Below are 22,151 nucleotides of genomic sequence, written 5' to 3' on the forward strand. Positions count from 1 at the left end.
AACAACAAACCAGCCCTTTTGCTTCAAGACATCCCGATTCTTTTCTGGGATTTAATTCTAATTTTAGGATGACATCTGAAACAGTGCGTAACTACTTTAGATTAGTGATGTCCAAATCTTGATTGAGTATTTGCTGTCTGTCAAGCACTGAGCAGAGAGCAGACTGAGAACTGACTGAGGAGCTTCCTGGTCTGGGAGAAGCTCTGAATCCACAGGAGAGAAGACATGCCGGAAGTGCCTGCCATCCTAGGAAAATGGACAGGGCTCGTGTTCGGGGAGTTCAAGGAGGGATCCTAGATTTAGAAGCTGCCTGGGGAGGACAGGATTGGGCTCCACTTTCAGAGATGAAGAAGACATCGTTGTGGAGGAAGCTGGCAGCAGGAGCAATAGAAACAGGTCCTTTAAGGACAAGGGATCAGAAGGAACATGACGCAGCTCTGAAAGTCATGTTTTCTAACATTTTCAGTGGATACGGTCATTACACCCGGTAACTGACAAAGTAACCGGTAATAGAGAGTCATCTCGTTTTTTCGAGTTGGACATCATTTTAGATGAAATGAGACAAAGATGCTGGGTGATACATTTCAAACCTGTGTTGACATTTGATTGTTAATGTGAACAGGAAAGGGCCATGCATGTCTTTGGATAGACTCACTTCTCTGCACCAGACACACAGGGCGGGGCTGTGGACAAGTGACCCCAGCACGTTCCCACTCTCTCCCTGCAGGTCCTGTGAGGCAGCGACGTCCTCTCTGTTCTCTGCTGTGGACCCAGGGCCAAGCTCAGGGGCTCCATCAACTCTCCGTGAGGCCCTGCCCTTGGGAAGTGCCCGGTCATGTCATGATCAAGACGAGGACTTGCACTAGAAGGCACAGCCAAAATTTTGATGTCATGGAATTGGCTTTCTCCTAACAGCAAGACGGATGTTGTGTGTGTGTGAATGTTGCCTGTTTGTCTGCCATCCACGGAGCCAGCAGCTCCCATGCCATTCCTCATACGGCCACCAGAGGGAGGTGTGTCACTGCTTCTGAGAAACACGCTGCTCCATTCCAAAGTGGTCCTGTCCAACTGAGCCTTCCTCAGAAGATGTTTTAGAAACGGAGGCTTTCTTTAAGCTATAGAGATTTGCTTTTCTTCTTCCATCTCATTCGGGATCTAATGTAAATCTACTCCAATTCACAAGTAGAAGGTGAGCCACCGAGGGGAAGTTGTCCCTTGGGATACGTAGACATGTCTCATTCCGTGTCCAGCCCCCATCTGTGACCACTTCTGTCCCTTCCTCTCTCCTCCAGCCATCTGTACATACTGATTTCAATAAAACACTTCGACAACCAGTGTGATGTTGTAGAGATATTTTAAATTATGTTGTCTTGTGTGTGTGATGTGGATCATTGAGTACAAGGGCTCTGCTCACAGGACAGTGGGATTGTCCCTGGATCCCTAGGAGACAATTGAAGGAGGGCAGTAGGTCTCAGTGGGAGTCACTCACCAGGAAAGATCTGCTCAGCACAGCCCAGGTGGGTCCACGCTGTCTCGTATCCTCACAGCACTGAGTCTGCTTTCCCCTGGGGAGCTCAGCTAAAACCCTGTGTTTCCTGAAGGAGCATCTGGGTCAGAATCAAGAACAGGGATGCTAGCAACCATGGGAGAGGGACAGGTTATGATTCTAATTACCTGATCCTCTGCCTACAACAGCTTTCCCTGTATTGTATTGTGTTCTAACCAATGGTCAGCCACCTGGGAGCAGAGTCTAGGCCTTGGTTTCCAGTATATTACAGGTCTCTAGTCCAGCGCTTGGCCAAGAAGACATGCTTGCACTGCTGAATGAATGCACTTGGGAGGGAAGACAGGACAGATCTGCAAATGTATTTGAAATGGGGACTGTCCTGGAGCTGTCCCGACAGGAGGTCATCATGCATAGGCACCTTCCTCAGCTGCCAGGCCCTTTGCACCTCAAGACCTTCCCAGAGCCCCTCAGCCAGGACCCACCTGATCCCAGGGCTCGCCCAGGTCACATCTCACCTTCTGCTCTTGCTTCTATTCTCACTTCGCCCCCCTTGATTGTCCCTTAAGTCTCAGAGGACACCTCTGATTCCCTCAGGGATCCAGTATCATAAAATTAGATCGTATGGTCCTAAAGTTCCTTGCTGGGACTAAATTAACAAATCAAGAATCATGTAGATATGCAGCTGTGCATGACTATCGCAATGGGTGTTTGTCTTCAGCTTCTTCAGGGGTCAGGTGATGGCTCCTCTAGGCAGTCTGAACTCTAGAATGGGTTCTTCTAACTTCCGCTTGGGGCTGGGAAGCTTGGCATCTTCTATTTCCATTTCCTCCTCATTGGTGGCGTCTGTCTTTTCTTTCACGTCAGGATCCTTAATACCATGCATGAATTGGATGTGTTTCTCCAGCATCAGCTGTTTCACGAAGGTCCGCCTGGAGTCTGGGCAGTGCGAGCAGGTGTAAACCTTCCTGATGCCTGTGTTTGACCCGGTTGTGCTGGCAGAGGCTGAGGGATGAGCTGAAAGATCTGTCCCACTGGCGACTGGGGTGATTCCTCATTTGCTTCCCGTGCTCCTTCCTCGCGTGGGAAATGTCAACGTCTCTCTGTGTGAACAGGCGGTCACACCCCAACACGTTCACCCAGGACTGGCCACTTTTTTTGTTTCCACTGATTTCTTCACAGGTGTTGGGGATTCCTTTCCCAATTTCTCTTTCCCACTCATGGATCTGGTATCTGTGTTTTGATTTGCTGAATTTTGAGTTCTAGGCTTAATGCTCAAAGGCAAGTCTATACCCAAGTTCAGAGGTCCTTCCATGATTTTCAGTGTTCCATGCATAGACATGACATGGTCCATCATGAGTTGCTTCTGTGCATGTAAAAGAGAACAGTCTGGACACTTGAAAACAGACACCTGGTTTTCAATGTGCTGGTCACAGTGGCGATATGGCAGGGTTTGCAGGGTGAATACAGTGTCGCACATGGAACACTTATATATTATTTTTGGCTCTCTGATCCTGATGCCGGGGTGCTGTGTGTAGGCATGGGAATGTGCGCTTGGGGAGGACTTAAATGCCACTGGACAGATAGGACACTTGTAGAAGACTTCACACTTGCACGTGAGACTTCAGTGTGGCCACGTCAGGGTACACAACATTGCAATGCAAACATCGAAAACCAACTCTCGCGTGTAGCATACACAGTTCTTGGTGACGTGGGTGTGGAAGTGCACCAACCTGCAGATGGCCCCGCACTCGGGGCATGTGCAGGGAGACTTGTGCTGATGGATTCTCCAGTGGGAGGCGTAGCTGCACTGGTCAGGAAGACGCATCTGACAGACAGTGCAAGTCTTTTGTCCACTCACATCTGCACCCTGCTGGACGTGGGCAGCCAGCGATGTCTCATCCTGGAAAACCTTACACTGCAAACATTCCAGACTATGCCTACAGAGCTTGGATGGGTCTTCATCCCGAGACACAGCTGGAAGGATGGGTGTGCTCGAAGGGGCTGACGTGACCATCTCAGTTACGTCAGACTGAATTTATGTTACAGTGTGTGTGATGGCCCCACAGAGCTCAGGAGAGTGGGAGATGAAGCAGGATATTGCTTGATGAAGAAATGAGCATTTGATCTGCTGGGACCGGCTTCACAATCAAGTGGAAGCCCTGCATCACCTCTCCCTTCTTGTGCCCACAGGCATGAGACAAGAGGCTGCACTTGTCAATAATGAGGTTCCTACTACAGTGCACGTCACTTCAATGCACACGCTGCATCTGTCCTACTGTTGGGTCAGGCTCTTTTCAGGGCAAAGGAGTCCCCACGCTGCAAGCACTTGTACCCACGGGTTTATAATGTGACGCCCGTGTTGGCAGGAGGACTGAGGCTGGGGATGTAAACTGGGACTGGGCTGACGCTGCGCAGCACCTCATTGAAAGCTTCCACCACAGAACTCTGCAGGGAGGACACCTCCAGGACCCGTGACACCGTTTTGGGTGGCTGTGAGGCCACCACATCGATTATTGCCTGCTTTATTTGCTGCTGAGATGTGGTGAGCACTTGGCAGAGCTCAGAGGTGGCCTGGGCGCCCTGAGGCAGAAGGTTAAGTTGGCAAGGTGCACAGTCTTTGGCACGAGTTGGTGTTGGCCAGGCTGGAGCCCAGCACCACGGCAGTTTGCTGCTGGGTGGCACTGGCAGCATTAATGATGGCGTTGCTGGTGCCCTGAATGGAGGCAGCAGATATGACCGTCTTTATCACCATCGTGTTGTTGGCGAGCTTCACATTAACGACCTGCGAGCCGGCCGTCTTCACAGCTGACACCAGGAGGAAGGCAGTCACCACAGGCTTGATCATGACCTGTTTGGGCGTCAGCTCGGCAGGGGCAACAGCATTGGTGATGACCACTGACTGCACAGGTGCCCTGAGGCTGGAAGGAAAGGACAGTGGCTGAGGCTGGAGATGGCAGAAGCAACATCACAGACACCACCATGGACCCCGTCTGCTCTGAAGGCTTTTTTCCAGCATCAAGATTGACTTCAGGCAACACCCTCATCACCATCCCCTTGATTTCCCCAGAGGACATCTTGATGGTTTCGATGCGGACTTTGGGGATTACTGGCGTTGACCCTGCGGGAGAGGAGGGCGACCCCTCGCTACCGTTCTCACTGGAGATGCTCCGGGGAACACCTGGCTGCTTGAGGGATGCTTTTTTCATCCCATCGATGAGACTCTGGGATTCGGGAGATTTTTCAATGGCTCTAGGGCTGTTGTTTACTTCTTTTGGTAATGGAGAGGACTCCCGGGAATTGGTCACGGTTCTTTGGAGGAGTCGGAAGCAGACTTTTCAGAATCAAGGGCTGCGATCACAGCTCTACAGGAAGAAAGCTTGGAGGCTGGCTTGGTCCTCTACAGTGCCATGATGCCAAGGGAGGTGTCTTTCTTCTCAGAGCTCAGCTTCCCCTCATGGACCCTGTTTTCAAGCACATTTTCAGAGTTCTCCTTCAATCTATCCTCCATTTCTCACTTTAAAAGGTTCATAAGCACTTAGATTTACAGAATTTGTTTCCATTTCCATTTCTCTCTTAACAACTGTGTTTTTATCTAGACTGCCTGATGTAGGGAATCCAGTTTTGCTGAAGCTTAAGATGTTTCCCCTCATTAATTAGCAAGAAGCAGCCAGACTACATACAAACTTATCTGTTACAAGGAAAATACATGGCCTGTCTAAAAACCTGTTCTATTTCAACATATTTTAAAAATGTTTTAAAGGTCCATAAAGAAAAAAAAAAGGAAAAGCTCTTCTAAGGAGGCTCACCTATAATAAAAAACACAAAAGAAAATACACTGCCACAAGAGGAGGAGGAACAGGGAAATTTCTGACTTGATTTTTGTTGATGGGGCAGGAGAGGAAAGAGTACATGTTGCCCCTCTTAGGAAACATGCAACCAGTCCCCTCTCTCCCTCTTCTTTATTCCTGTCAAGGTAGTTTTGAAATTACATATCAGCAAAATAATGATATAAATAGAATTTCAGAAAAGATTTAATAAAAAACATTGTTAACATAACCATGTGCTAAGGTGCACAGTATCAATCACCCATATTCTAAGTGACCCTTCCCACCAAAAGCCACCACAGGTCCCCAGCTGGGAGTGAAGCACAAGCTTACTCCTATGGAGTCAACAAGTCTTGCAGCTAAAATACTGAGAGATTTGACAATCTTTAAATGTCTGTATTTCTAAACTATACTGGAGAGTGGAGAATATGCTGTAAAGGCAATAGCTATGGTCACTGCAGAGGGAAAGGAAAGCTGAATTTAAGAACGTCTTTAACCAATTTCTAGGGAAGGGGCTGAGAGAGGGGGCTGAGGGGTCCATGCAGCCTGCTCAGTAGAGAAACGCATTTCCATCACACAGGATAAGGGATCAGATCCTAGGCTCTGAGTGGAAGCCTCTCAATAAGCCAAATCCACCCTTTTCTGTCACCACACTGCAGAACACAACATCGTGAGTGGCTGAGGGGTGGGAAAGAGTCACAGCATTTACTTCTACGCAGCATGCAGTAGGCACAAGGTGGGAAACAGCGTGGCCTATCTGGGCAATTTAGAAAGTGCCCCAAGAGTCTGACAGATTTGAAATTTGAGGAATGTAGTTTTAAGTTTGGGGTCTTGCAGTAGTAACAAGTCATCATTCCCTAAATGATGGTGAGTCAAGAGAGACTGGTGAGAGAGGAGTTATATGATCAGATGTGCTCTTAAGGCAGTCAGCCATGGCGGCGGTGTGCAGGACTTCAGGAATGGGGAGTCACGAGAGCAGCAAGGATAGGAAGGGTGGAGGGGAGACTGAGCCCTGCAGGATGTCATTGTGTGGGGGGTGATGGGACATGACAGCAGAGTCTCCTGGGCTCCCTAGGCAGGCTGCCCTCACCACAGAGCAGCACATACTGCACAGAACCACCTGCTTCTCTGTTTCTTTTCCACTTAAGCCTTGGGCAAACCAATTTCCTTTACATTTTGTGGTATCAGCTAGCTTTCTGGGGTTAGTCATAATAATCCCCCAGGTAACAAAGACATCTTAGGTTCCATGAATTCACAACACTTCCCACAACCTAAGGATCTTATAATATCTTTAGAGACAAGAGAGATATAGATGGATAGGAATTTACTAACATAGGAAAGATGGCCCAAAATAAATCACATCTAAGAACTCAAGTTAATTTCAAGAAGTATTACTTAAGAAAGACCATGACTGAAACTAGGGTGTGTGCAAAATACAATACTGAAAAATCTTTAAGTTTAAATAGCATGCCCATCATTTTTTTGGGGGGGGGTGGCTATTGAAGGAGACTCTTGCTCCTTCCCTTCTCTTGGCATTTATTTCTCATTTGCCCTTAAAATCTCTGGATTTTAAGGAAATAAGGGAAAGGCCTGAGCTGAAGAGATTACATACAGGAAGGGGAATAAAGCTCTTGTAGGGCCTATGATAAGAACTCTGGTCTTGATCCTGAAAGCAGTGGTGCCACCAAGGGCCACAAAGAAGTAGACGAGTGTGCACTTAGATCAGAGCTTGACTGCAATGTAAATATGGAAGAGATGGACAAGAAGGACTCAGAAAAATACACAGGACTTAAGACAAATGGAAACAGTAGAAAGCAAGACAATGCAGAAATGTCGATGGCAAAAATGAAGAAATGTGAGTGGGTTGATAGAAGCCCTTCAGATCATGGTCTTTACTTCTAATCCTTCAGCCTCAGAAAAGAAAAATTAACTGTCCAACTATACAAAAGACCTCTCTCCACTCTTTCTTGCATCCTCAATGACCCCGGCTCCTAAGGGGGAAAAACCCTCCCTTTTATTTTAAAATCTGGCTCTTCTATGGGGTCTTTCTGTTAAAAAATATCCATATGTTCCCCTTTTTAAAGGAGACCATCCCAATAGCCAGAACCTGTCCACCTCTGTGCTGATTCAGCCCGAATGTCTAGACACTCACATACTTCTCATAGTTAAATCACGATGATCTAAATCGCACATAGTAATCCCATTTCCCTGGCCAGTGGGTAGATCAAACAAAAGTAAGTGAGCCAATCTTGCCCAAGGTGAGGGGAAGGCTACTTTTTGCAGTGGGTGTGCAGGGGTCCTAAGGGCAAGAAACCATTGCTCTTGCAAATAAATATACTGGAAGAGGCCACCTCCTTCCACTGGACATTAGTTAAGCAGACAAGTCACGTAGCTAGAGTCTGCACAGGGCCATGAAGACAGCTAGCAAAGACAAGATGACATGCAGGGGACAGCATAATGTAAAGACAGAAACTGAATCTTTGATGCTCTCACTGAGGCTGGACTTTTGCACCTGAAGCCAGTTGGGCACAGGTTGTAGCTGAAGCTCTCTCTGACGTCAACCAAGGCCACAATGAATCCATTCCTCCATTAACCTGGGGGTTTCCTCATTAAACCCAATATATTCTTACTTTGAAATGCACCTTCTAAACTTCACCAAATGTGAGGGGGTAAGAAAAAGTCGTAAGTTAATTAGGTAATGATATGAAGCTGTCACAATGGAATCTTTTTAAGACACATAAAACAACACTGAACTATTACTTACTGGACTCTCTTGGCAGAGACACTCAAGAAATAGTGCTGTGTATGAGGCCACGATGCAATTCTCCATGTGCTTGCCAGCATGCTGAAGAGCTGAAAATATTTAAACCAAAAACTGTACATTAAAACACACACACACACACACAAAATCATCCAAGAAACCAACACCTCTGTTAGTCATCTTTCCTTCGAAACTGCTAAACATCAATAAATGGTGCTAGGAAAATGGAATATCCACACACATCAACAAAAAATAACACAAATGGAAGAGGACCTTAATATAAGAGCCCAACCATAAATCCCTTAGGAGAAAACACAGGACTAAATCTTTGTGACCCTGGGTTAGGAAATGGTCTCTTAGGCACAACAACAAAACCACAAGTGACAAAATAAAAAATAGGTAAGTTGGACTTCATCAAACTTAAAGCTTTTGTGTTTCAAAAGACACCATCAAAAAAGTGAAGACAACTCAGAATTTATCTGCAAATCAGGTACTTGATCAGAGTCAAGTCTCTTGAATGTATAGAATTCTACAACTCAACCAAAAAATGACAACCCAATTAAAATTATGGGCAAAAGTCTTTGAGAACTAGTACTGTAATTTATGACAATAGCTCTCAGTTTACAAAGTGAGGCCAATAAAAGAATCCCCAAGTTTCAGAAGTATAAAAACCTTTAGGGGTCCTATTATTCAGCTGCTTCTCTTTACAGATAAGTAAAGAGAGAAGCAGGAAAGGAAAGCAGACCTTGCCTGCATTGGACACATACCTTCCCCACTGCTAGGAAGCCTGTGAAGAACTCCCACAAGCACTGAAATATCAAAGCTTGTCTGCACTGAACTAGAGAGGCCATAAAAACAGCAAGACTGTAACAATATATGAATTAAAATGTTTTGGAGGAAAAAGAACACATATGTAATTTGAATACATCAAAATAAACACACCTGTATTGAGGTCAAGTTCTTCATCATCTTCCTCCTTCTGTTTCTCTTCTGTACCATCCGTCTTCTCAGTTGACGCCCGCCGCATCTCTCCACTTCTTTCTTGCCTCTCTCCACTCTCATCATGCTGAGTGGTGGGAGCATCTCTGATCAACTCATCTGTTTTACTTTCTGCCAACTGGGCTGCTCTCTCTCGCTCAAGGAATAGCTGATAAAGATGATTTTTGAAGATCACTGAGAGAGATCACCAACCAGCATGAATATATGCAAATTTAAGGCTCAATTTGCTTTTAAACATCACTAATCCTAAGAAGCATGCTGTCTGGTAAACAAGGGTAAATATCAATAAATGCCCTTGCTCCTCATCCAACTGAAGGCCAAAAGTATAAAAGCTGTTGAAATTCAATCAAGCAAATTAAGTGCATCTACTGATGATGCAGGCATTCTGTTTATAAGACTGAGAATCTCAACACTTTTTCTTAATTTGGATTATACTGAGAGGAAATTGGAATAAAAAATACAAATGAAAAGTTAAAAGAATTAAACAATTTTTAAATCCTAGCAGCCTGGATAAATTAACTGGAAGGAAGAAAGAACACTGAATAAAACATAATATTGGGGGGAAGCAATATGGCTTCTTTAAAATGAATTTAAAGGGATTAAGAGATAAACAAGAACCAGTAAAAGTAAAAGTCTAGTTCTCAGAGAAAGACCTAGAACTGGACCTCAACTAGAATACTTAACAATGGAAGTACAATTGTCAATGGAAGGACACACCAAAAACTCTAAAAGGGAACCCCTAAACCTCCTGCCTTCACTCCCTTTATTTCCACATGCTGCTGCAGTGCCAAACGTACAGAAAGCATCTCGCATACTCACTGATATGACCGGGGAAAACCCTGAGTTACTGATGGCAGCTACCTGAAAACCACAGGCCAAGGAGATCTCAAAACTTTGCTAAATATATACAAGCATGGTATATAAAATTTAATATCCTCAAGAAAGTAAAATTTCAGCTTTATATGAAGCAGTATTTCTTAAAATTGGTTCCAGGTTCCCTAGGGGTCCACCAAATCCTTTCAAGAATTTGTGAGCTCAAAACAGCATTCGTAAGTATATTAAAAGGTCAACTGACTCCTTTCATTCTCTCACAACTACATGGTGGGAGTTTTCCAGAATCTATATGCCATGTGATTATGTTTATACACCAATGGCTTATAGAATGAGTTCCTGAACTTTACAATTTTTTGTTTTGACTTCTAATTTATCAATAGATAAAGCACACACAAACAAAAGTTACTTGGTATGCCCAATAATTATTATAATGTATACTTTACATCACATAAAAGTATACGGAATAAAGAAGTCCTGAGATCCAAATGTTTGAAAAGGAATGATAGGCTCCTAGTTATGACTCAAGAAAACGAGAAGTTGCAGGTTATTACCTGAAGACACAGATCAAGCATTTCTAGTTTCAGAAAGGCCAAAAGGATTAACAGGTTAGCAAAGGCTTTGGAAAAAATAGTAATAATAAAAAAGGTTCATGATCACTTCTCAACATGTGCAAACTGTCACTTAAGGAAATGATAAAGGTAGCTAGGAACTGGCAGAAAGTATTATACTGGCAAAAGTGAAAACCAGTAACAGCCAGCACTGTCAAGAAGCAAAAACCCACATACAGTTTTACAGGGGAGTATAAATCAGCTGACGAGGGAGTATGTGATTGGGGTGGGGCAAGTTGGGGACATCAATTTTAAATATACATACTCTGACACGATTCCTAAGCAAGGAAGTTACTCCAAAGACATACATACTTTGAATGGTATGCCCCAATATTTAGGTACACACATCCCGGGCACAGATCAGACCAGTAAGTGATGCTGGAGGACTTGAACCAGATGGGATAAAGCTAAAACTTGATTTGTAATTTGTTGTTAATAATCTACATTTGATTCATAAACAAAGAGGCCCTGTTTCTGTTTTTTGCTAACAACACGTAAGGAATGATTACAGTAGTTGAAAACAGTCAGCAGAGTAAGCAAATGATAAGTAAGGGTACACAGTCTGAGTGTGCCTCACTGACCCGGTGAGAGAGGAAGAGGAAAAGGAGGGGAGGGAAGGTAGGAACGAGACAAGGTAACAACAGATGAAGAAACTGGACAGATGTAAAAACTGAAGGTGTTAGTTTGTTTTTAAGTTGTTGCTTACTGCACTAAAGCCTGAACTGCAGGGACTTGTCCAGCCACCCTTAAACTACCATCCCCCTCTCACCTATAGAAGGAAGAATCAAAAGGACATGATGTTTCCATGTTGACAAGACAGTGCCAATTCCAAGCATTATACTCAACTAGATTGACCAGTAGACCTAAACCCTACAAAAGGTAAAATATGCCTGTTACCACAGGTGAGAATTGAAACAAGTGAATATACAACTTTTATTGACAGCTAGAAAACTAATCAGTGTGCTATCATCTTCAGAATGGTTAATAACCAACTTACAATTATAAATAATGGTCTTCCCAAAGAATGACTTCACCATTTTTAGTTCTTATACCCTTTATTTTCACACATGGCCCTTCATGGCTCTCTTGTGCGCTCTAAGAGGTTCTATTCATAGGAATTGATTGAAACTCACAATATATTGAGCAACTGATTCTTAAATCCAAAACTAAGATGCAGTCTTGGTCATCTTAACAGATCAAGTACTCACTTCTGAAACAGTCACCTGAACCCACCAGCCCTCGAATACCAGACCTCTGCCCCTGAGGTAGGTGCCATGGCACCTGAAGCACACAGCTCACCGCTGTGCCCGTCACGCCGCCCTGCCCTCCTGCTATGCTGCTGCCCCATTTTGACACAGGGAGTGGGAAGAGGATAAAGGCTGTCACCATTGTTATGACACTAACAACGAATATGCATCAACACAAATATTAGAAATTAAAAAGGTACAGTTTTCCTTTATTGAGACACACTGTTGACAATAATATTTCTGAGCCAAGCTACCAGGCTGGTTTTTAAAGTATCAACTGCTAAAAGCAGTTAAATCTATACATGAATAAGTGAATTATATGATGGCAATTTTAAAATGACGACATTAAGAAAAGAAGAAACAAGAGGAGTAACTTATTTTTACATGTAATACAATCTTTCAGTGAGAATACATGTAGAAAATACGACCTACCATTATCATTAGTTAAACTGAGCAGCACCCCAGGGACGGCCCTCATGCCGTCTTCTACTGCTCTGCCCACGTGATTGGTGATATTCTGGTGAGGCAGAGGCTGACTGTCGGGTAAGCAAATACTGTTCTCAGCATGGTTATACTGCTTAGTTAATTCTTTACAATGTTGTAATGCTCTTAAGAGAAAACAAAATGTAGACTGTTATGTTAAACAAACATAGTTATATTAAGAATTTCTACCTACTTGGACCTTACTGTTTTAAATTTGTCATAAATGCTGCCAAATTAATTTTTTTCTATTAAAGAACTTAAAATGTACTACCTATTTAATTGTGTACCAAACATGTCTGGGTAGTCACACTAGGTGCTTAGATTTTGCTTTTATTTTGGGAAAACTTGATACTAAAATTTTTTCTGAGCAAAGTTAGAATTATAAATTCAATGCAGATGCTTATAACTTTACTACCCATAGCTGTCCCCCATTTTACAAAACTCTCCAGCATAACAACCTACCACAACCCATTCCCCAAACAAGTTAAACATTTAAAAGCTAACACTGGGCACTTCTGAATTTCATTTAGATGTTTTTCCATTTCAAATGTAAGCTCTTAGCTTAGGTAAAGAGTATTATTTATATTAATATTGCATAATAACCTTGTATAGATAAATATTAAATACTTCATAAACATCAGAACAAACCAAGTTTTCTTATGGAGGTACTGGGGATTGAACCCAGGACCTTGTGCATGCTAAGCGTGTGCTCTACACTGAGCTATACCCAACCCCCTACATCATATTTTTTAACATGAGGTCATTTAACTGACATGTTTCCTGGCAGTCATACAAGGGTATCATCTATATCCAAGGATTCTCAAGATGCTACCCAAAATAACAAGGAAATATAATCTTTAAGTGGGTCTAGTATTTCTGAAAACTCTGTAAATCACCATGTCCATTGACTTAAAAAAGTCTATGAGAGACGAAGTAAGCTGACTCTGTCAGCTGAGTCTTCATGTATTAAAAACCACACAAAACCCTTAAAGAAAACTGTACTATATCTGATTGCTCTCCAGCTGCTCCTTAAAATGTACGCTCTGGTTAAGAAGTGGTTCCTTGCATCTAACATGAAATAATTTGTTCTTTAGAAGTTTGGGGATGTTCACCAGAATTGCCATGCTGTTACTGTTAACTCACAGGCTTTAAGGAGCACTGAGCTAATAAATAATAAAGCTGCTGGTGAGGTGGGAACAGCAGGAGAATATTTAATTGTTCAACATGCTGTCCCTGCTTTAATCAGGGTTCTGCTGAAAATTTCAAAAAGCCATATGAGTGGTCTTTTACAAACATCCAATTCCGACCTCTACTGCCTCTTCTAAGACATCTGACACAAAGGTCCTAATCACAAAGGTTCCTAACTGCCTCCTTTTAGAAGGCACATGTCAGGGGTCGTGAAGTATACAAAAGACATTTTCAAACAAAGAAACAGATTTTAACTTGCAAGAATATACTTTGGTAAGGGAGGGTAAACTTGGTTATAGAACAACCAGAATATGCCTTAAGGCTACTAAGTGATATAATTTATAAATATAAGACAAACAAAGATGACAAAGAAACCTACAGATTAAAAGCAAATCTATTAGAAACTAGAGACTCCTAGAAATTTGAGACTATTGGAAATTTGAATAATGACTGCACATATGATAATATTAAGCAATTAATAATTTATAAGGTATGAGAATGGTACTGTGGTTATATTTTAAGAGTCCTCTTTTAGAGATTATATACTCAAGTACTTATGGATTAAGTGATTTGAAATCTGTAATTTGCTTCAAAATAATATAGAAGGGGGAATGGATAGAGTTATACATGGAAACAGGACTGGCCATGACTGCTGGTTATTCAAGCTGAATGAGGTGTACAACAGGGGTTATGATGCTACTGTCTGCTTTTATCTGTTTGAAATTCTTTAAAATAAGAGGTTAAAAAACAGATAAACGAGTCAGGCTGAAGTGGGTATTTGATACTATACCAAGGATGTTGGACATACATCCAAAGAAATAAGGTATCACACAGAATTGGAGTTTGGGATTATTATTACAAAGCAGAGATCTGTGGAAGGTTAACCCCCTGTGGTACTGGGATTGTACTGGACAGGCTAGAGACCAGAGAACCAGGGCAGTGATATCAAGAACTGGGGTAGAGATATTAGGAAGAAGCTGCTATAATGAGCTAGAACCAGGGCTGGAGACAGACTTGGAAACTTTACATGCACTGAGGAGGATGAAATAATGCTATCTGCAGCAACATGGGTGGACCTAGAGATGATCGTATTAAGGGAAGTAAACCAGAAGGAGAAAGACAAATACAATGATACCACTCATAAGGGGAACCTAAAATGATGTCATGAGCCTATTTACAAAACAATAATTACTCACAGAAACTAACAGACATAGACACTTTTATCTTTGGTAACATGTAGTTACCAAAGGGGAAGGGGAAGGGGAAGTGGGAGTCATAGGTTAGGAGTTTGGGATTAGCAGACACAAACTACTATAAACAAAATCAATAAACAACAAGGTCCTACTGTACAGCACAGGGAACTACATTCACTAGCTTGTAATAACCTATAATGAAAAACAATCTGTCTATCTATTGATATCTATCTATAACTGAATCACAATGCTGTACACTAAAAACACAACACTGCATATCAGTTTGAAAGGAAAAAACAAAGAAAGCATGACATTTCAGAAAAACTTACTTAGCTGATGAAACAATGAGTTGGGAATCTTTATACGCTATCAAGTAGCTTTGATTCTCTGGATTATGCACTGTTACCTAAAAGAAAATTTTTGAAATTTCATGGCAATCCATAACATTCATTCATTAATTCACGCACAACATGCAATGCTCTAAAAGACATAAAGATGAAGAAGGATTGTCAGCCTTTGTCATCTAAGGGAATAGCAACCCCCGTGTTCTAAATTGAAAATAATAGAGCTATTGCTTTAATACAAAATTAAAACATCACTGTTATAATTGCTTGTTCATAATTAATATATTCTGTACTATACATTCCCAGCAATGAATTACCAAGCATTTTATTTTTTTTATTTTTTAACACCTTTTATTGATTTATAGTCATTTTACAATGTTGTGTCAAATTCCAGTGTTCAGCACAATTTTTCAGTCATACATGGACGTATACACACTCATTGTCACATTTTTTTCTCTGTGAGCTACCATAACATTTTGTGTATATTTCCCTGTGCTATACAGTATAATCTTGTTTATCTATTCAGAAAAGAACAATCACTAATTTAATAAACAAGCTAATATTTAAAGTTCTTAAAGTAGATTCATCTAGGATTTTTAAAAATTATGTTTATCAACTGTACTTGAAGTACTCTAGAAAAGCCAAGAAATAATTTCCATTTCATCTATGCCAGAAACTTTTCATTCACAATAGGTCATTTTCCCATAGGTGTTTCAAAAAAATCCCCTGCTAATCCAATCTGGCCAACACACTGTCTGTATGTCTTGAAATTCACTGGCAGCATAAATTCTAGTCTACTCTGAACTTAGTTACGTCATTCAGAAAAGTCAAAAAACAAATATACTTATGGCATACAGTTCAGAAGTACTCTTCAAAGCCAAATATTATAAACTGTGATTATAACAATGCGACTAAGTAGTTACATCAAGAAAATTCGTATTAATTAAAAAATATAACAAAAACTTGACTGCATTTAACTATTATTTTCTACAAACAAGTTAATGTATTTAAGCAGGATTCCACATTAAGGAAAGAACTATAACACTCGGCAATGTGAACAAACTTAACACGCATGATTTCATACGGCGCAACAAACTTAAAAAAACTACACTGCTCATTTAACATGTTCTTAAACTTTGGTTGCTCAAGAATGCGTTACAATTTCAACTTGGATTAGCAAAAGTAAAACTCTAGGGATGCTTAATATAAAACTATGACAGTCTCACACACAGAGTCATATCTAAGATTAAATAATTTCTCCCATTATTTGTTCATACTTACACTTTCCTAAACTCATAAACATCTCTCTGCTCCCCATAATGAGGCCACTAGTTTCTGTTCATCTTCATCTCTACTTAAATGATCCACACATCTTTCACCAGGAGAAAAGAAATGAATATACATTAGCATGTCTCATCACTTCAATACTTATCCCCTTAACTAACATACAAAAGCCATCTGTACACATGCTATGAATATGCTAGAACTTCTCTGAATACTATTTATTCTAAGTTTTATTCTGTGCAGTGTTAAAATATGAGATTGTAATTAATTTTTTAATCTCTATAACTCCCCCATATCAAAGTGTTAATGGCTTTATCTTTAAAAGATTTTCAAGACACTACTAAAGAGAACAGATCTTTTCAAACTGCTGCAATTATTCTTTAAAGTTTGTGAATTTTCTTCAGGCTTTAAATAATATATTAAAATGTTTTATGTATATATATATCATAGCTTTACAATATGACCCAGACCACCCAAGAGCCAGAGTTCTTCTTTAACAAGTCTCCTGCTCATTTAGAAGTAGGGGACAGTAATGTGTCCATAGCTAAATGTCCAGTCTGAAAATCAGAAGCACCGTTAATGAATATTGATGCACAACAAGAACTCTGAAGCAACAACTGTAGAGATTTTTTTTTTTAAAAAAATACTGCATGCAACCAGCCCATAGTATTTTGGGGGGTTGTGTAATTAGGTTTGTTTGTTTATTTACTTTTAATTTCTTTTTCAATGGAGGTACTGAGGATTGAGCCTCATGCATACTAAGCATGTGCTCTACCACTAACCTAAAACCCCATAGTAGTTTTATAACACACTAAATGCCTTTTTCTGTTAACCTAAACTTACTTAAATTGGTATCAGGAAAGTCTTAAACTGAAGAAATTTTTTTAAACATTTTTTATTGATTTATAATCATTTTACAATGTTGTGTCGAATTCCAGCGGAATTTTTTTTTTTTAACCACTGGCTTATTTCAGAGAAAATCCATTATTTCCAGGAGTCGATCATTTGCTAGTTTAATAAAATACATACCAGTACTGTTATTTCTACCATATAGAGGCTCAAGGGTGAGGCGAATAAACCAAAGGGTACATGTATTTCAACTATAGATCAATATGTTGAATTAATTTACCACAAAAGTTGTAACAAGCACCATTGCATGAAGAGAGTGTGGGTGTGTCTAAATTTTTGCCTGATGGTAAAAACTGGTATCTTACTGCTATGCTTGGTATTTTTCTGTTTTGAAAATGAGCCTGTTTTTATGTATCAGTTAACTGTATTTCTTCTACTGTGAGCCCCCCTGTCAAATATTCCTTCCTTCTTTTCCAGCACAGTTTCTTATCTTGTTCATATTGTTCTCTATATTTTCTTATCTATTCTGAATAAAAATCCTTTGTTACTTTTAGGGCTTCAGATTCACCACTTTTAAACTTTACACTGCAGCGTTAGCAGCTTGGATACCCGTCATGCGGCCACCATGACAGCATTATACACAAATAATGATTTAGGACCACCACTAGGGGGAGCACAGATCACTCAGAGTCTTATTTATAAACCAGCCTACTTTTTCTTTTCCTTTATTTTCCTTTCATTTCTATTTTTCATTTTTATTGTATTTCTTTAAAAAAACACACACACACACACACATAGCCACGCTCCCAATAAAGGGCAAGCTGGTTCCTGCTGCAATAAATAAGCTTTAGTCTAACAAAAGAAACGCTTTAATTAAGCAAAGCTGAAAAGACCTGACTTTCTTCCCAAAGTGTCTTTCCTTTGAAAGAAACTTTACATTAAGTCTGCCTGACCTATTTAAAACTGAATATAAATTACGTATTTAGAAATGTAAAAAAAATCTAATCAACAAAAATCTTAGCATTAATTTGATTTAGAAGAGATCTAATCACAGAAAGCAACTTTAAGATTAATGTAATTTATAACATAGCTGTTAATACAAACATGAAATACACAATACTGCATTTCCACAAAGTGTGGGTCAGGAGTAAAGCAGTCTAATATTTTTAGAGGCTTTCATTTATAACCTAGTAATTCCAGAATTTGTTATTCTGTCCACAATCTTTAATTTTCTAATAAATAAAATTAAGCCACTAAATGTCAGTGAGGAAGTCACAAACTATTAGAAAAGCCAGAGACTTTCAAATTATGAATGAAGATAGCAACTAATTAATTTATAATTAATTACACAAACATGAAATTATAAAGTATATTTCATTTACTGTGGCACTCTAAGGTTTACTACCAGTGGCCCAGGTAGTTCTTCTGAGTCTGGATGGTTCCAAAGTCTGGCATTATATAGAGCTTTTGTAGGAAACTAGAGAAATGAGAAAAAGGGTCAACCATTTCCACCCTAGTGTGGTGCCTTGTAAAATTACCTCATTTTAAAAAAGAAAATCATAAAGAATAATTGAAATACAGAAACACACATCTGAGACAGAGGTCAGACAGTACCTGGCCCCGTAGCAGACATGGTGTCACTGGGCTCTTCTACCACAAAATCAACATGTGCACTCAGGTAAAGGGTCCCAGGTCCCAGCCTGTCTCCTAATGGCTTTATGTTCTGAGAATGTAGAAATGGTACAAACAAAAGAGAGGGAAGGGGGAGGAGAGAACTGACATGTGATGCAACTAAAGTTTTAACTTTTCAGAAGTCACAGCTACATCTATATTATATTTATCTTAGGATACTGTAGCTTTTTTTTCTTTTTGAGGTATGGTTGGCACACATTAGGTCAGTTTCAAATGAGTAACATAATCATTCCATACTTGTACATATTGTGAAATAGTCACCCCAAGTCAGTTGATGAGTCCAAGCTGTTACTGTTTGCTACTTAACAGGCCAATAAACCAAGAGAGGAGTTGCTGGGACAAGGAATAGTGACTTTATTCAGAAAGCCAGCAGATGGAGATAATAGCAGACTGGTGTCCCCAAAAACCTTCTTACCCGAGTTCAAATTCAGGTTTCTTTTATACTAAAAGGGGAGGGGTTGTGGTTGGTTGGTGCAAACCTCCTGGAACCTGAATCCTTTCTTTGCTGCTGTTGATCTGGTCACAGTGTTCCTATAAATCTCCACAAGACCAATGTTCTTCTGTGTTTTGCAACTTTTTATTTCTATATGAATGGAAAGGTGTTCTTCTTTAAGGGTCAGAGCCTGGAGAATAGGCTCTTCTGTACATTTCAGGCTAGAGACAACATTCTTTTAGTGATTACTTTGTAGCAAAACCAACAGAATACAAAGCTTAAAATACAAGAAACAGATCAACATGGAGTCAGGTTTGTTCTTCCCTATTTGAAGTCTAGATGAACTTTCATCACCATACACGCGTAAACAATTTTTTTTTCTGGTGAGAATTTTGAAGGTCAACTCTCTTAGCAAGTTTCAAATATGCCATATAATATTATTAAGTATGGCCACCACGCTGCTTCTTACATCTCCATGCCTCATTTGTATTAAAATTGGGAGTTAGTTCCTCTTCACCTTCACCCATTTCTCCGCACTCACCTCCTGCCTCTGGAACCACCAATCTGTTCTCTGTATCTATGAGCTTGGATCTCTTTCTTAATTCCACATATAAGTGAAATCCTCCAGTATTTGCCTTTCTCTGAGTGATTTCATTGAGCATAATGCTCTTGAGGTCCTTCCATATTATCACATGTCAAGATTTCTTTCTTTTATTTGGCTGACTATTTCATTGTACACCTGTATCACCATTTCTTTATCCACTCACCTGTCATTGAACACTTGGGTAGTTTCTACACCTTAAGCGTTGTAAATAATGCTGCAATGAGCATTTGGGTACATATATCTTTTCAAGTAAGTATTTTCCTTATATGCATGACCATGATATTGAGCAGTACACAAGCAACTGACACAATGTAGCTGACTGTACTTCAATTTTTTAAAAAAAGTTAGTGTTTTCCTTTTCTTTGGATACATACCATAAGTGGGTAGCAGTGTTGTATGGTAGTACTGTTTTGAATTTGTTGAGAAAACTCCATTCTGTATCCATAGTGACTGCACCCATTTACATTCCCATCAATAGTGCACAAGGGTTCCCTATTCTCAATATCCTCTCCAATATTTGTAATGTCTTAGCCTTTTTTGTTGTTGTTGATAATAGCCATTGTATTCAGTGTGAGGTGATATCTCATTGTGGTTTTCATTAGCACCTCCTTGATGATTAGTGACACTGAGCTTCTGTTCTTGTACCTATTAGCCACCTGTGTATCTTCCTTAAAAATTTATTTAGATCTTCTATGCATTTTATAATCATAGAGCTTGTTTATTTTTTGTTTCCTATTGATTTATATTATTTCTCACATGTTTTAGATATTATCCACATGTCAGTTATGATTTTCAAATACTTCCTCCCATTCAGAGGGAACTTTTTTATTTATTGATGGTTTCCTTTGTTGTGCAGCTTTTGAAGTTCATGTGATCTGACTTGTTTATTTTTGCTTTTGTTTCCTTTGCTCTGGAGGCAGCTCAAAAAAAAAAAAAATTATCACCAAGGCTGACATGAAGAAGCTGACTGCCTTTTTTATTTCTAGAAGTTTTATATTTTCAGATCTTACATTTAAGGCTTTAATCCATTTTAAGTTAATTTTTGTGGATGGTGTGAGATGGTGACTCAGTTTCCTTCTTTTGCTTCTGGCTGTCCAGCATTCCCATCAGCATTTACTGAAGAGATTATCCTTTCCCCATTGTATATTCTTAGCCATTTGTTGTAAATTGACTGAAGTAACCGATGATACATGCATAGGTTTATTCCTGAGCTCTGTATTTGGTTCCATTCACTTGTGGGTTTTTGTCTATGCCAATGCCATCCTGTTTTGATCACTATAGCTTTGTAATAATAGTTTGACATGAGGGAATGTGATGCCTCCAGCTTTGTTCTTCCTTCTCAAGGTTGCTTTTGCTATTGGGTGTCTCTTGTGTTTCCATACAATTTTTAGGATTGTCCTATTTCTGTGAAGAATGCCATTGGATTATATTAAAGATTGCAGTATGTCTGGAGACTTTGGGTATATGGACATTTTAACAATATTAACTTTTTCAATCCATGTGGATGGAATATCTTTTCATTTATTCCTGTTGTCTTCAATTTCTCTCATTGAAGTCTTACACGGTATTATGGATATTGTTCATCTGAACTTGGGTGTGCATCAATTGAGGTGAAACAAATGACTAGTTGGATATTCTAATTCAATTATTCCCTGTGCCTTTGAGAATCACATTTGCCAGTGAGGAAGAAAGGAGAAACAGATGTCCCAGAATAGGTTAAGTAAAAATCTCACAGTTCTCAATTTGAATCGGATGCATCTGTATAAACAACAGAGAATTTTCTCAAATATGTAATATCTAGCACTTCCTAGGGAAAAGACCTAGAAACAATAATCAAGCCAGAAGCAGGGGGGATACCAGTGTCAAATATTTAGTATTCAATATTATTTCCCACTAAAAGAAACTAAGGTTTCTTGGAGAAATTACTGATTCTAGTCCTGGGCAGGAAACATACAAGATAAGCTTGAAACATTTTGCCAAACCAGAAGTCAAGGAAGCTTTCAGACTACAAGGATCACATCAAAAGGACTTAAGATCTAACCTGAAGGGGTTCTAACTGGTGACAAGATCAGACAGGTTGAACAGCAGCAAATACAATAACTGCAGTGCATTGTAATCTGTCAAATAGGTTTTAATCCTTGACTTCATTTTGGTTTTTAAAATACATCATCTTCGCAAGATGACAGGGTAGCAATTTATTGTTTTGATAATGGATAAGTGAATGAAAACAAAGAAGCATCTAACCTGCCTTTCCTCTATGAACTGGTTCAATGGGTGACCCAACAGTAGATGAAGGGAAGT

General features: G+C 40.0%; 3 pseudogenes; all 3 read right to left on the minus strand.

The window, feature by feature from the left end:
- Window positions 1–579: 579 nt before the first annotated feature.
- LOC116155721 (zinc finger protein 532-like) lies at window positions 580–2,984 on the minus strand (annotated as a pseudogene).
- A 144-nt stretch (window positions 2,985–3,128) lies between these two features.
- LOC135321889 (zinc finger protein 532-like) lies at window positions 3,129–5,157 on the minus strand (annotated as a pseudogene).
- A 2,726-nt stretch (window positions 5,158–7,883) lies between these two features.
- On the minus strand, window positions 7,884–17,737 carry LOC105094854 (wings apart-like protein homolog; annotated as a pseudogene).
- Window positions 17,738–22,151: the final 4,414 nt, after the last annotated feature.

Source organism: Camelus dromedarius, chromosome 8, assembly GCF_036321535.1.
Source record: "Camelus dromedarius isolate mCamDro1 chromosome 8, mCamDro1.pat, whole genome shotgun sequence".
Lineage (NCBI taxonomy): Eukaryota > Metazoa > Chordata > Mammalia > Artiodactyla > Camelidae > Camelus > Camelus dromedarius.